Consider the following 13,240-nt stretch of genomic DNA (forward strand, 5'->3'; position numbering starts at 1 on the left):
TTTAATATTGGAGCTATATCAATTCTAAATTTTACATTATTGAGTCATAGAAAAACTTTTTTTGATCAAGTTTTAGTTATAATAATAATATTCTCATGAGTTCTATATTAGAAAATTATAAAGGTAAAAAATTATTATGTTATACATGCTCGTGATTTTTTATACTAATATTATATTCATATTTCACATTTTTAAATTATTTACAAATTAAAAATTAAATATAATTTAAATAAATTTTTTATTGGTTTATTCATTGTTACAAGAATAATTTTTAAAATTTTATCTTAAAATATGATTTTTTCAAATAATATAAAAGATTATTAAATGAATAGATATATTGAGAAATCATTAGGTTTAATAATATTATAATATGAATTAAAATTTAATAATAAAAAATAAAATATCAAATTACATAACGATTGGATTTAAATTGTTTAATATTTAGTAACATAAATATATTATTTCCTTTTAGATTATGTAATTAAATATTGGCTATTACTTTTGTGATAGATGTTTCTTTTTTTCTTTCAAATAATTGTATTATAATTATATAATTTTTTATGGCACTTCAGATATTGTGAAATGAGTATTTAAATTCAATTTTCTAAATTATATGTACACATGTTTTAATTTTTTGAACTTAGCTAGAAAGGTTATTAATAAATTAAATGCAGAGAAATCCAGTTTCAAATTTGATTGAGAATATAATGTAAACATTATTTGAATGTTTTTATTAAAATAATTGTGTAATGTTTTTTATGTTGTGAAATGATTAATTAATGATCAACTAATTTTACAAAAACTCACATTTTCTGGAATTAGTCTGAGAGTTTATTAAGAAAAATTTTAGAAATGAAAGTTGAAATTAAAAAAATGTATCAACTAAAAATTATTTAAAGGTTTTAGTGAGAATTATAGTTTAATGCTTCTTATTTTTTAAAATGACTAATTGATATAAGCTGAATATTTGTTTTCGAACATTAAATTGAATCAAGATTAAAATTTATTACCTTAAATTTAATTAACATAAGTAACAAATAAATACATTATTTACTTATAGGTCATATAATGGAACATTGAATATGACTTGCATAATATAAATGAATTTATTTTCAAAGTACCTCTATTTAAACTAAGTAATTTTCCGGAATTATGCTGGTGTTCTGAGATTAATATTTTCATTCAATTTTCAAAAATATATGTAAAAATGTTCAAATTCTTTCCCTTAAATGAATATTAAGTGACTAAAAAATTTAATTTTTATAAATAACATCTAAAATTTGTTCAAAGATATATGAATTTATATAATTGAATATTTAATATAATGTGCATGATAAAAGTGAATTAATACTTCAAATACCACAGTTTTAATTAAATAATTTTTCAAATGATTCTGATGTTGTGAAATGAGTGTCTACATTTAATTTTTATAACCGTGTTTTAATTTTGTTCTCGGATAAGTATCTAAAGTTGCCAATTGATCAAATTTTTAACAATGAAAGTGAAAATTAATAAAAGGGAGAGGGGAAATTATTTCAATTTTTAAATGAAAATTATAGTTTAATTAATTAATTAATATATAATTAATTGAATAATTAAATTCTTTTATGTTATAAACAGATTTATTAATTATTAGTTCATTAATACTTTTCACAATTCTAATTACATAAAGATTAAATTTTAAAATTTAAATTTGAGTTAACAAATTGATGATTTAAGTGAATTTTATATTATTAAATACCGGTTATTATTGATATAATAACATTTTATTAATATTTGAAATACAACATTTTTAACTTGATTATTTATTCAAATTTTTTGTTGTTGTGAACTGAGTATCGGAATTATGATTTCTGATTGATCCGAGTATATATTTTACTTTTTTCTAGAATATTTAAACATTGTATCACTGATACAAATTTTTAGAAAAACACCAAGTAAAAATTATTTGAATAATTCATTATAAAAGTAATTCTTTAACGCCTTGTATTTTACGAACAGAATAATTACTTATTATTAGCTAATTAATTTTTTTACGATATTTGATTACATGATTCATTGATATTATATATGAACTTTTTAATAAAAACATATTTATATTTAACCTATTTCTATTAGAGTAAATTTATTATTTCAATGGAACAAATTATTTGAGGCTTTTTATGTTGTGAACCATTTAATTAATTATTATTAAATAATTTTCTTCACACTTTCTTCATGTTGATTTGAATTAGTGACAAAGGTTACTAATAAATTAGACGTATGGAAACGCTGTATCAAAATTTAAAAGAGAATATACACATATAATTTTAACATTTTTTGAATGTTGCGCTGAAAATAATTCTATCATGTTTTTTATTTTGTGAACTGAATAATTCATTAACAACTGATTCTACTAAAATTTACATTTTCTGGAATCAGTTCAAAAGCTTAAGATTAAATAAAATTTTTATAAATAAAATGTCAAATGAGAAAAAATATATAAAGTTAAAGTTTTTGAAATGTTTTATAACAGAATTATATTTTAATGGTTTTTCTTTTGTAAAATTGTCAATTGATTGTTAGCTAATTAACGTTTTCTGATAATTAAAGTAAATAAAGATTAAAACTAAGTTCCTGAAATTTAAGTAACATAATTTAATTATTGACTTAAAGGTCATATAATGGAATATTTAATATAATTTGAATATTAAAAATTAATTTAAATTTTCAATAATATTATTTCAAGTAGATAATTTTTCGAATGATTCTGATATACTGAAGTGTGTCTTTGCATTCGATTTTTCAAATCATATGAAAATACGTTTGATTTCTTTCTGAACTTAGTATCAAAAGTTACCAATAAAACAAATTTTCAAAAATGCATGTGATATTTAAAAAAAATGTAAACATTTTTCCTATGCTTGAATGAAAATAATTGTTTAATGCTTTTTAAGTTATCATTTATCAAAAAATCAATGAATTGTTTTTAAGAAGAAAAAAAATGTTTTCCTTTTTTACATCTGGGTAATCGTTTTTTTTTAATTTTCAAAGAGATAAGTAAAATAAAATTATCGAATGAACTTATTTTAAGAATTAGAACAATAAAAGCGTCTTAATAATTTTGAAAGATTTTGAGAATAATTTTTTTTTAAACAGTTATGGGAAAATTTTAAACAGTTAATAATTAATTCTGAAATAATAATTGTTAATTTTTAAAATTTCAAAATTGTTAAAAATAATATGGAAGATTTTAATAAAATTCTTTCCATTTTCCAAGATGTAATTCAAATTTAGGTAAACTTTATTTTTTAGGGCGTCAAGAGAAGGAAAAATATATAGTTTAGTTTCATAGGAAAATTTCAAACCATTTTTTACTAATGAGTTCTAAGAGCTCATTAAAAAAGATTCAAAAACTTTTCATATTATTTTATAAAGTAAAAAAAAGGTTAACAAATGTTTAAAGCAACATCGTGCCAAAATAAATAATTTTATAACAAATTTTAGTAAATTTAAGAGATATTTACAAGTTTTAACACCATTAAAAAACATTAAAAATTTATAAGATATTTTAGGACTTTTTTGAAAATTTAGAATAATGACATAAATTCTTTAGGTTGCCAAAACAATTTCTTAAGAATTTTAAATTTGAAAGATGAGCTTTAGCAGAAAATTCAAAAAAGATTTTAAAACATCAAATATTTCCTTAAATTTCGAGAAAGAGTACAAGACTTTAAAGCAAAATATTTTAATTTTGTAACATTAAAAACTAAAAAATAAATTAAACCATAAAGTTCTATAAATATTTCGAAAATTTACAAGAATAAAGAAGATTTTCAAACTGCAAAAAATTTTTTAAAAATGCAGACTTATGTGAAAGTTCTTAAACAAAAAAAGCCAGACGTTAAAAACGCAAACATCTGGACACAAATATTTTTTTCAAATTAAAATTTGTAAACAAAATGTGTGAAAAACTGAAAACCCATATGGTAAAGTATCACATGCCCTTAATTAATATTTTAGGAAGCAGTTTAGATTTTAAATAACTTTTCTAAATTTCAAGAAAAATTCCAGTCAGATAAAAATATTTTTAAGAATTGAAGAAGTACTGTGTAGATATTTAATTCTAAAAGGACTCGAACTTTTCCTATTATTTTGTAAAATCCCGTAAAATATATATTTTTCTTAATCTAGATTTTTTGTTGGCGAATATGAAATATTCACAATTATTTTACAATTTTCTTCAAATTCGCAAGAAATTTTTGAAGATTTTGATGTAAATTTTTTTACACAACTAAATGATTTTTCAACATTTTAAGAAAAAATTGGATTTACTTAAAAATATTTTTAGGAATTCAAGAGACTTTGCATAGACTTTAAATATTTTAAACATTGGAAGCATTTCCGAAAATTTATGGAATATTTGTTGTTTCTTCTGAAATTATAAAAAACCTAAATATCTTTTGAAAAGGCTGAAATTTTTTTAATAATTTGTAAAATCCTGTAAATAAAAATATATATTTTTTTAATCTTTTGCATTATTTTCTTGACACATCTTGCATTTTTTAACAAATAAATTGTTATTAGAAAATTGGTTCACACTATATTGGTTCACACTTATTTTTTAGCTTGTAAATGTGTTTTCTAATTAAAATTTTGTCTTTACTTAAAATGTACCTACTTTCTGCTTAGTGAAACATCAATCATCTACAGTTGAAAATTCATTTATTTATTTACAAACATTTTTTTTTTTTTGGTAGAATAAATGATCTTCTTGGTGGCTATAGTTCACCTTTTTGATTTGGAATTCTATTATAAATTCTATTATTTTGTTGATCATTCATATATTTTATTAAAAATTATTATTGTTCTTCAAAAACAGATTTTGTTGGTTAAAAATTTATTTCTCTTGTCCAAAATTAATTTTTTTTGGATAACTAATTTTTTTAACTAAAACTTGATCTACATTTTTTTTGGTGAAAAATCAATCTTTTGTTTGAATATTTAACTATTTTATTAAAATTTATTTTACTTTCATGAAAACTACTTTTTCTGACTGTAAATTCAATTATTAATTATATTGTTAAAAGTGGCCTTTTTTGTTAAGAAGTCAACATATTGGTTTAAAAATTTAACTATTAGGTTGAAAATTCAATTAAAAACTGAATCGTTTAGTTGAAAATTAATGTCTTTTGTTTAAAATTATTCTATTTTGTTCGAAAATAAATCTTTTTGGTTTTCATTTTATTTCTCTGGTTGAGTAGTCTTATTATTAAAAATTAACTTTTTTCATGGCAAATTTAACTATATTTGTCGTGGAAATATTTTTGCTTTTCATAGACATCTTTTTGGTAGAATATTAATTTTTTTGGTTACAAATTTAACGATTTAGATCAAAATTTATTTTATTGGCTTAAAAACTTATTTCTCTAACTAAAAATTGAAATGCGTTTTTTTAATTTATCTTTTTTAGTTAAAAATTCAACTATTTTGTAAAAATTTTACCTGTTACATTTTTTACGAAAAAATTGTCTTTTACTTTTTTCTTTGACGATTTTTTTATACAAATTTAATCTTTTTGGTGGAAAATTCATCTGTTTGTTAAAAATTCAACTATTTGGTTAGAAATTCATTTTTATTGAAAGTGCACAATTTTAGTTAAAAGTTTATTTCTTGCGTTAAAAATTGGATCAATTTTGTTGAACTCAACCTTTTGAGTGAGATTTTTTTTTGTTATTTATTTAAAAATCATTCTTAGTTGAAAATTCGTATTTTTTGGTTTAATTCAATAGTTTTTTTCAATAAAAAATGTATTGTTCTGATGGAAAAATGAACTATTACACTTTTTGTTGAAATTTTTTATCATAGATTCACCAGATAAGTTGCAAATTTAAGTATTTTATTTAAAATTTTCTATTTCTTCGATCAAAATGAATTATATTATGACGAAATAGTTATATTTTAAAGCGAAGAGATAAATTTTCAATTGAAATGATGAATCTTTATTAAAAAAAACTTAATTTTCAACCACTTGTTTTAACGAAAAAAGATTAATTATTATTAACACCATAATTTTGAAAAAGGAATAGACATTTTTTAATAAACATACATTTTGTGGGTTTATTTATTAATTTCCTTTTTATGGTCACAAAAATATATAATGGTTGAAAATCCTTTCAAATTTTAAAATATTTTTTAACAATTTCCAAAACTTGTAAACCTTTTAAATGTTTTTTAAAATTATTCGAATTTTTTCAAATATTTTCCTAAGATTCTGAAAAATAAAATTTTCTTTAAATCATCCAAATTCTGCTATGGCAATTTTAGAAGTGTTTCGTAATTTTTTTAAATCTTTTTAAATATGCACGAAAAATTAATTATTTTAAATATAAAATCAATTAAAACTTTCCTATGAATCTTAAGACAACTTTTTTAATATCGTGAACATTTATTACCGCTTTAAAATTTGCGTTTCATCTTGTTAATTGAACATTTAGCTCTAGAATCATAATAATTAAAATTTTTTTTTAATGTTTGGCGATTTTCTCTAAAAAAATTTTTTTCAAACTAAAAAATCTATTCAAATTTTCCCAGGAATTTTAGAAAAATTTTCATTAGCGCGAATCCGTTTAAAATCTTTAAGAAACTTCAACATTTTTGTTGACAAATATTTTAAAATGTACGTTTGTCTCTAAATTCATTGAAATGTTTTTAAGTTTTCAGTAAATTTTAAATCTTTTTGAAACTTATAAATGCTTGGTAAACTTGATTCAATTTTTTATAAAACTTTATAATCATGCTAATTGATAAATTTGGCTTTAAAATCGTCCATGTTATTTTTCGAAATTTTAAGAGATTATTTAAATGTTTAAAAATTGTAATATTATTTATTTGTGAATATATTAAATATTTAAAAAAGAAAGGTCTTTTTAAATTAAATTTTCAACTTTTCATCGACTTACAACAATTTTGTCAAAGTGTCATCCGAAAGTTAAATTTATTTGATTCTTTTCTTTGTCGTTGTCAGAAATTTTTTAATCAGTATTCTTCAGAAAATAGGTTTTCCTATTCAATTTTTTTAGATCTTCTGTTTAGTGTGTTAATATTTCTTAAGATTTGTAATTCAAAATTTTTTGCTATTCCTGGTGGAATGAGGTTATTTTAAAAAATATTCCATGAGATCCACTGATTAAGTCAGAAAACAAATTATTAAAGCAACATTGCACAAAACATGACAGGTGAAGGCTTCGTGTGTATAATACAAAAACTTTAACCATTTTTATCTGAATTAATTTCTTGATTATATTTCTTGTTTATAAATAATCTTTTTTCGTGCAAATTTTTATTATTTGTTTGCAAATTGAATTATGTTTTTAAAAATTTATTTATTTTTCAGAAAATTTACCGCTGTCGCTTAAAAATTTAATCGTTTAGTTAAAAACCTTTTTTAGACAGTTTAAAAAAAATTAAAAATCTATAATTTTAGTTGAAAATAATAATACTGCAAATGTGCTGCATTATTTTTTTTCTGGTGTGTTTAGAAACCTCAATCATTTCAAATATTGAAAACTTTTGAGATTGATTGTGGTAAATAATTTAAATATTTTCTTGACAGTTTATGTATTTTGTTAAAAAAAACTATCCTTATTGGTAAAAGATGATTTTTTAAATTAAAAATTCAAATGTTTGTTTGAAAATTCGTCTTTTTTGATTTAATATTTTACAGCTTGACTGACTTTTTTTCTTTCTTAACTAAAAATTTATTGTGATTGAATATTCATCTCCTTTAATAAAAAATTTAATCTTTTTTTGGTGAAAAATGCAATTCTCTGGATGAAAATTAATCCGCTTCGGTTAAAAAGTGACTTTTGAGTTGAAGATTCAACTTTTTTGTATATGGTTCACATTGAAATATTTTTTTGAAAATTCAACGATTTTGTTAAAAAGTCATACTTTCTTGTTAAAAATTAAACCATATTTTCGAAAATTTTCTTTTGACAAAAAAATTTAACAATTTGATTGGCATTTTTTTCTTAATTGACTGAAAATATTGTTTGTTAAATATGTATCTCTTTCTTCAGAAATTACGCCTTTTATGGTAAAAAATGCAAATAACTGATAAAAATTAATCTGCTTTGTTCAAAATAAACTTTTCATTTGAAAATTTAACTGTTTTGTAGAAAATATTTTATTTCCAACTTGAACATGTAACAATTTGGCGAAAAATTAACAATTTGCTTGAAAATTTATGTTTTTTGTTAAGAATTCATCTTTTTCAGTAGAAAGTAAATTTTTTGGCTGCAAATTATTCTCTTCTTATTAAGGAGTCATGTATTTTTTTAAAAGTTAGTTTTTTGGTTAATTTCAAATATTCTTTGTTTTGAACAAAAATATTTTTTGTTTAAATATTAACTATTACATTTCGCCAATGAATTCATATTTTTAGGTTGAAAATTCCATTATTTCATGGAAAGTTGAACTGCTCTGTAAACAATTAATTTTTTGGGGTAAAAATTCACCATTTTAGTTCAAAATTCGTTTGTTTTCATTAAAAATTAATTTTTAACTAGAAATTTACTATTTTTTTAACTTTGAATTGATTAGTTGAAAAATACTTTATTGTTGAAAATTTATATTCTGGGGTACAAAATTAAATTAGTAGTAAAATATATTAGTAGACTATTCAATTAAAATAATTAACTATTAACAAAAATAGATAACTTGTCAACAAAAAGATGAATTCTCAATCCAAACAGACGATTTTTCTATTTAAAAAACGAATTTTTAACATAAAGTTAAATTTCCTAACAGTAAAGTAGACTTTCGAACCAAATCATTTTATTTTTTAAATTTTCAAATAATTCTTACCAGAATAATTAAATTTTCAACCAAAAAATTCATAACCTTAAATATAATCTTAGACTTTAAAAAAAAAATAACACTTAACCAAAAAGATGATTCTTGAATTCAAAAGGATGACCTTTAAGAAAATAGTCAAGTCATGAAAAAATACCATTTTTTATTAAAAACTGTAATTTCAATTCAAAAGAATAAATTGTCCATGCAGAAAGTCGAATTATTTAACCAGAAAGTTGAAATTTCGACCAAAAAAGATTTACTTTTTACCACAAGATAAACTTTAAGTCTGGATGAACGAATTTTCTATCCAAAAAGAAGTTTTCCATCTAAAAACACGAATATTCAAAACGAAAGATAAAGTTGTTATCAAAAAAGATTAATCTTTTACCAAAAGCTTGATTTACATCCGAAAAAACAAATTTTCTATTCAAAAATACAATTTATCAACAACAAACGTGAAATTTCAACCAAAAAAATGCTATTTGAAACGAATAGCTTAGTTTTCAACAAAGTAAGTAAATTTTGAACCAAATTTTTTTAAACTATCAGGATGATTTTTCTATCTAATAATAGTTCATTCGATAAAAATTGGAAAATTACTGGTTCATCCAGTAAAAATCGGAAAATTACTGATTCGCCAGTAAAAATAGAAAAATCACTGATTCACTAGTAATACTTGAAAATACTGATCCAATCAGTAACAATTTCACAAATTCATTTTTAAAGAGCGGACCTTCTACGATCAACGCAACGATTTTTTTCTGATTGCATTTAGTGAGTATAAAAAGCTTCCGACTCACCTTTATTCTAATCAGCAGTATACTAGGACACTAGTTAAGTCTATCATTTGGCGTCACTGATGTAATCAGTAACGCTTTTTTAGTTGACTCATTTACTGGTTCATCAAGTGAAAATCAAGAAATCACTGTTTCATGTAGTAAAAATCGAAAAATCAATGATTCATCCAGTAAAAATTGGAAAATTACTGGTCCCTTTAGTAAAAGTTGATAAATTATTGGTTTATCCAGTGAAAATCGGAAAATCACTGGTTCATTTAGTTAAATCGGAGAATCACTGTTTTATCCAGTAAAAATCGGAAAATCACTGGTTTCTCCAGTGAAAGTAGGAAAATCACTGATACATTTAATAAAATTTTCTATCCCGCATTAATAACTTTTTTGTAAATCTTTGCATAATTATCTTTCAAAACGGAACTTTACTTAACCAAAAAAAAATAAAGGTCGGGCTGCACTATACTAGGACACTGGTCAAATCTGTCATTTGGCGTCACTGATGTATTCAGTAATGCTTTTTTAGTTGATTAATATACTCGTTTATCAAATAAAATCGAGAAATTACTGGTTCACGAAGTAAAAATCAGAAAATCAATGGTTCATCCAGTCAACATTGGAAAATTAATGGTTCATCTAGTAAAACTCGAGAAATTACTGGTTCCTCCAGTAAACATCGAAAAAATCACTGGTTTCTTTACTAAAAATTAGAAAAAAATTGGTTCATCCAGTAAAAGTCGGAGAATCAGTAGTTTAACCAGTAAAAATCGTAAAATCACTAATTTATCCAGTAAAATAGGAAAATCACTGATACATTTTTTTTAAGTGGACTTTCTACGATCAATTCAACGATTTCTTTTCAATTTCTTTTAAGCGTGAAAAAAGTTACTCACTAACATTGATTCTAATCAACCCATGTGTGATAGAAAATATAAAAGTGGCTTAAGATGGTATATGAGAGACGAATTTCTATTTCGCATTAATAACTTTTGTGTCAATCTTTGCATAATTATCTTTTAAAACAGAACTTTACCCTAAAAAGAATAAATACAGGCTGAGCTTCCGTATAATAGAACATTGGTTGAATCTATCATTTGGCTTCACTGATTTATTCAGTAACGCTTTTTCAGTTGATTCATTTAATGTTTCATCCTGTAAAAAATCGATAAATCACTGGTGCATGCAGTTAAAATCAGTAAATCACTGGTTCAGCCAGTACAAATTGAAAAATCACTGGTTCCTCCAGTAAAAATCGAGAAATAACTGGTTCATCCAGTAAAAATGAGAAAATCACTGGTTTATCTAGTAAAAATTAGACAATCACTGATTCGTTCGGTGAAAATTTGAGAATCACTGGCTTAAATCTATCATTTGGCTTCACTGATTTATCCAGTAACGCTTTTTTAGTTGATTCATTTAATTGTTCATCCAGTAAAAAATCGACAAGTCACTGGTGCATGCAGTTAAAATAAAGAAATCACTGGTTCATCCAGTAAAAATTGAAAAATTACTGATTCCTCCGGTCAAAATCGAGAGATCACTGGTTTATCCAGTAAAAATTGGAAAATTATTGGTTTATGCAGTAAAAATAGGCAAATCACAGATTCATTTTTGAAGAGTGGACTTTCTGCAAGACACGCAACGAGTTTTTTTCAATTTTATTTAGGGGATGTTAAAAGCTCCCCACTAACATTTATTCTAATCAGCGCATGCGTGATAAAAAATAAAAAGTGACTTAAAATGGTGCATGTGCGACAAATTTCCATTCCACAGCGTGTGGAGAAAGTCTTATCATCCTCGACGCGATCTCCGACTTTTTGGGAATCCCACCACGTATTTCTCTCGCGCTGAATATTAAAACGATTTACTGCTGTAACCGTAGTGACGTTTGAATCCGCGAAAGCAGGAGAAACGAATCATGGAATATTATACCTTACAACCGTGCAATCCAAAAATAAATCAACTAGCAATCACGAATTCGGCTTCGAAACGAAACAGGAATTGATAAATGACAAAAAATAACTTTCCCTTTTGAATGATTTTGAATCTTTATCATCGAAATAAATTTTAATTTTAAATAATTTATTTTCGACAAAAAGAGGACAATTTTTAAACAAAATTAATACATTTTCAACTAAAACGTTGAATACTTAACTAGTATACTTGTGTTTTCAATGAAGAAGATGAATTTAAAAAAAATGTTTAATTTTCTACGAAAAATTTGATTCTTAAACTACACTCATGAATTTTTAACTAAAAATAACAATGGTCAACCAAATTCAAAGAAAGTGATCAATTTCAAACTAAACTGATAAAATTTCAACTGAGATTATTTAGTTTTAAAACAAAACGTTTAATTTCTTATAAAGAAGATGAATTTTCGACTAAAAAAAGTCATTCTTCCAAAAATTAAATAAATAAATATTTAGTTAAGAATTTTAATGTTCAGCCGAAAATATAAATTTTTAACTTAAATGATATTATATTTAATTGAGATAATGATATTCTCAAAAAAGAAGAAAAAAATTCAACAAAATAATTAAAATTTCAACTGAAACAGTTAAATTATCAGTAAATAAAGATAATTTTCAGCCAAAGAAAAAACAAATTTTCAACAATGTATTTAATTTTTTTAATAATAGAGGAATTTATGATTGAAATGATGAATTTTTAGCCAATAAAATTAATTTTTGAACACAAGACTTTCAAATTCAACCAATTGTATTTTTATACCAATAAAGATGAATTCTTAACGAAAAATGTAGTACTTCTTATTTTAACCAAAAAAGATTTAAATTTTTAATTAATAACTGCTGAATTTTTAACAAAGAAATATTTTTTAGTCAAAAAAAATTAATTCCAAAAAAATGGTTGAATTTCCAACCAAAAGGTTGTGTGTAATTTTATATGGAAATTAAAAAAAAAGTAAACACGCTCTCGCAAAAATTCTCTAACTTAAAAAAAATTCTCTGACATTTCCAGGTTTTTCCAGGTATAAAAAATTTCATGGTAATACCAGATTTTTTGTAAATTTTTTTAAAAATTGTTATGATTAGCTGAATCGAGTTGAAACCCAACAATTCTCTTCATAATTAGCCATAGGATATAAATAAAATATTACTTTTCCATTTACATAAAAAAACGTCTGTTTTATGGGGTTTGCAAAAACCCCATAAGTTAGAAAATAGGTAAATTCTTTAAAAATATAGATAGAAAGTCGCGGTTTTTATTTTAATTTTTTAATATTTGTCCAATTTTCAATTTTACTAAGGTAATATGTTAACAAAAATGATTTTTGAACCATTTATTATCATATTAAATAGTATTATTTTTCCATAATGCTAGAAATTGCGGGTTTTGTCTAAAATTTTAAACTTTTTGTCCACTTTTTAATTAGAGTAAAGTAATGATTAATTTAAATTAACCAAAATAACTATTTAAACAATTTATTATTATATTTATTAATATTTTCTCTGCCAGCGGTAAATAGTTGCAGATTTATCTGAAATTTTCAACTATTTCTTTATTTTCCACAAAGAGTAACTTAATAAATAATGCAATTCAGCAAAACTGAATTTTTAAACAAATTATTTATTTTAATTACTATCTTC

The sequence above is a fragment of the Belonocnema kinseyi genome, chromosome 10, assembly GCF_010883055.1.
Source record: "Belonocnema kinseyi isolate 2016_QV_RU_SX_M_011 chromosome 10, B_treatae_v1, whole genome shotgun sequence".
In the NCBI taxonomy this organism is placed as follows: Eukaryota; Metazoa; Arthropoda; class Insecta; order Hymenoptera; family Cynipidae; genus Belonocnema; species Belonocnema kinseyi.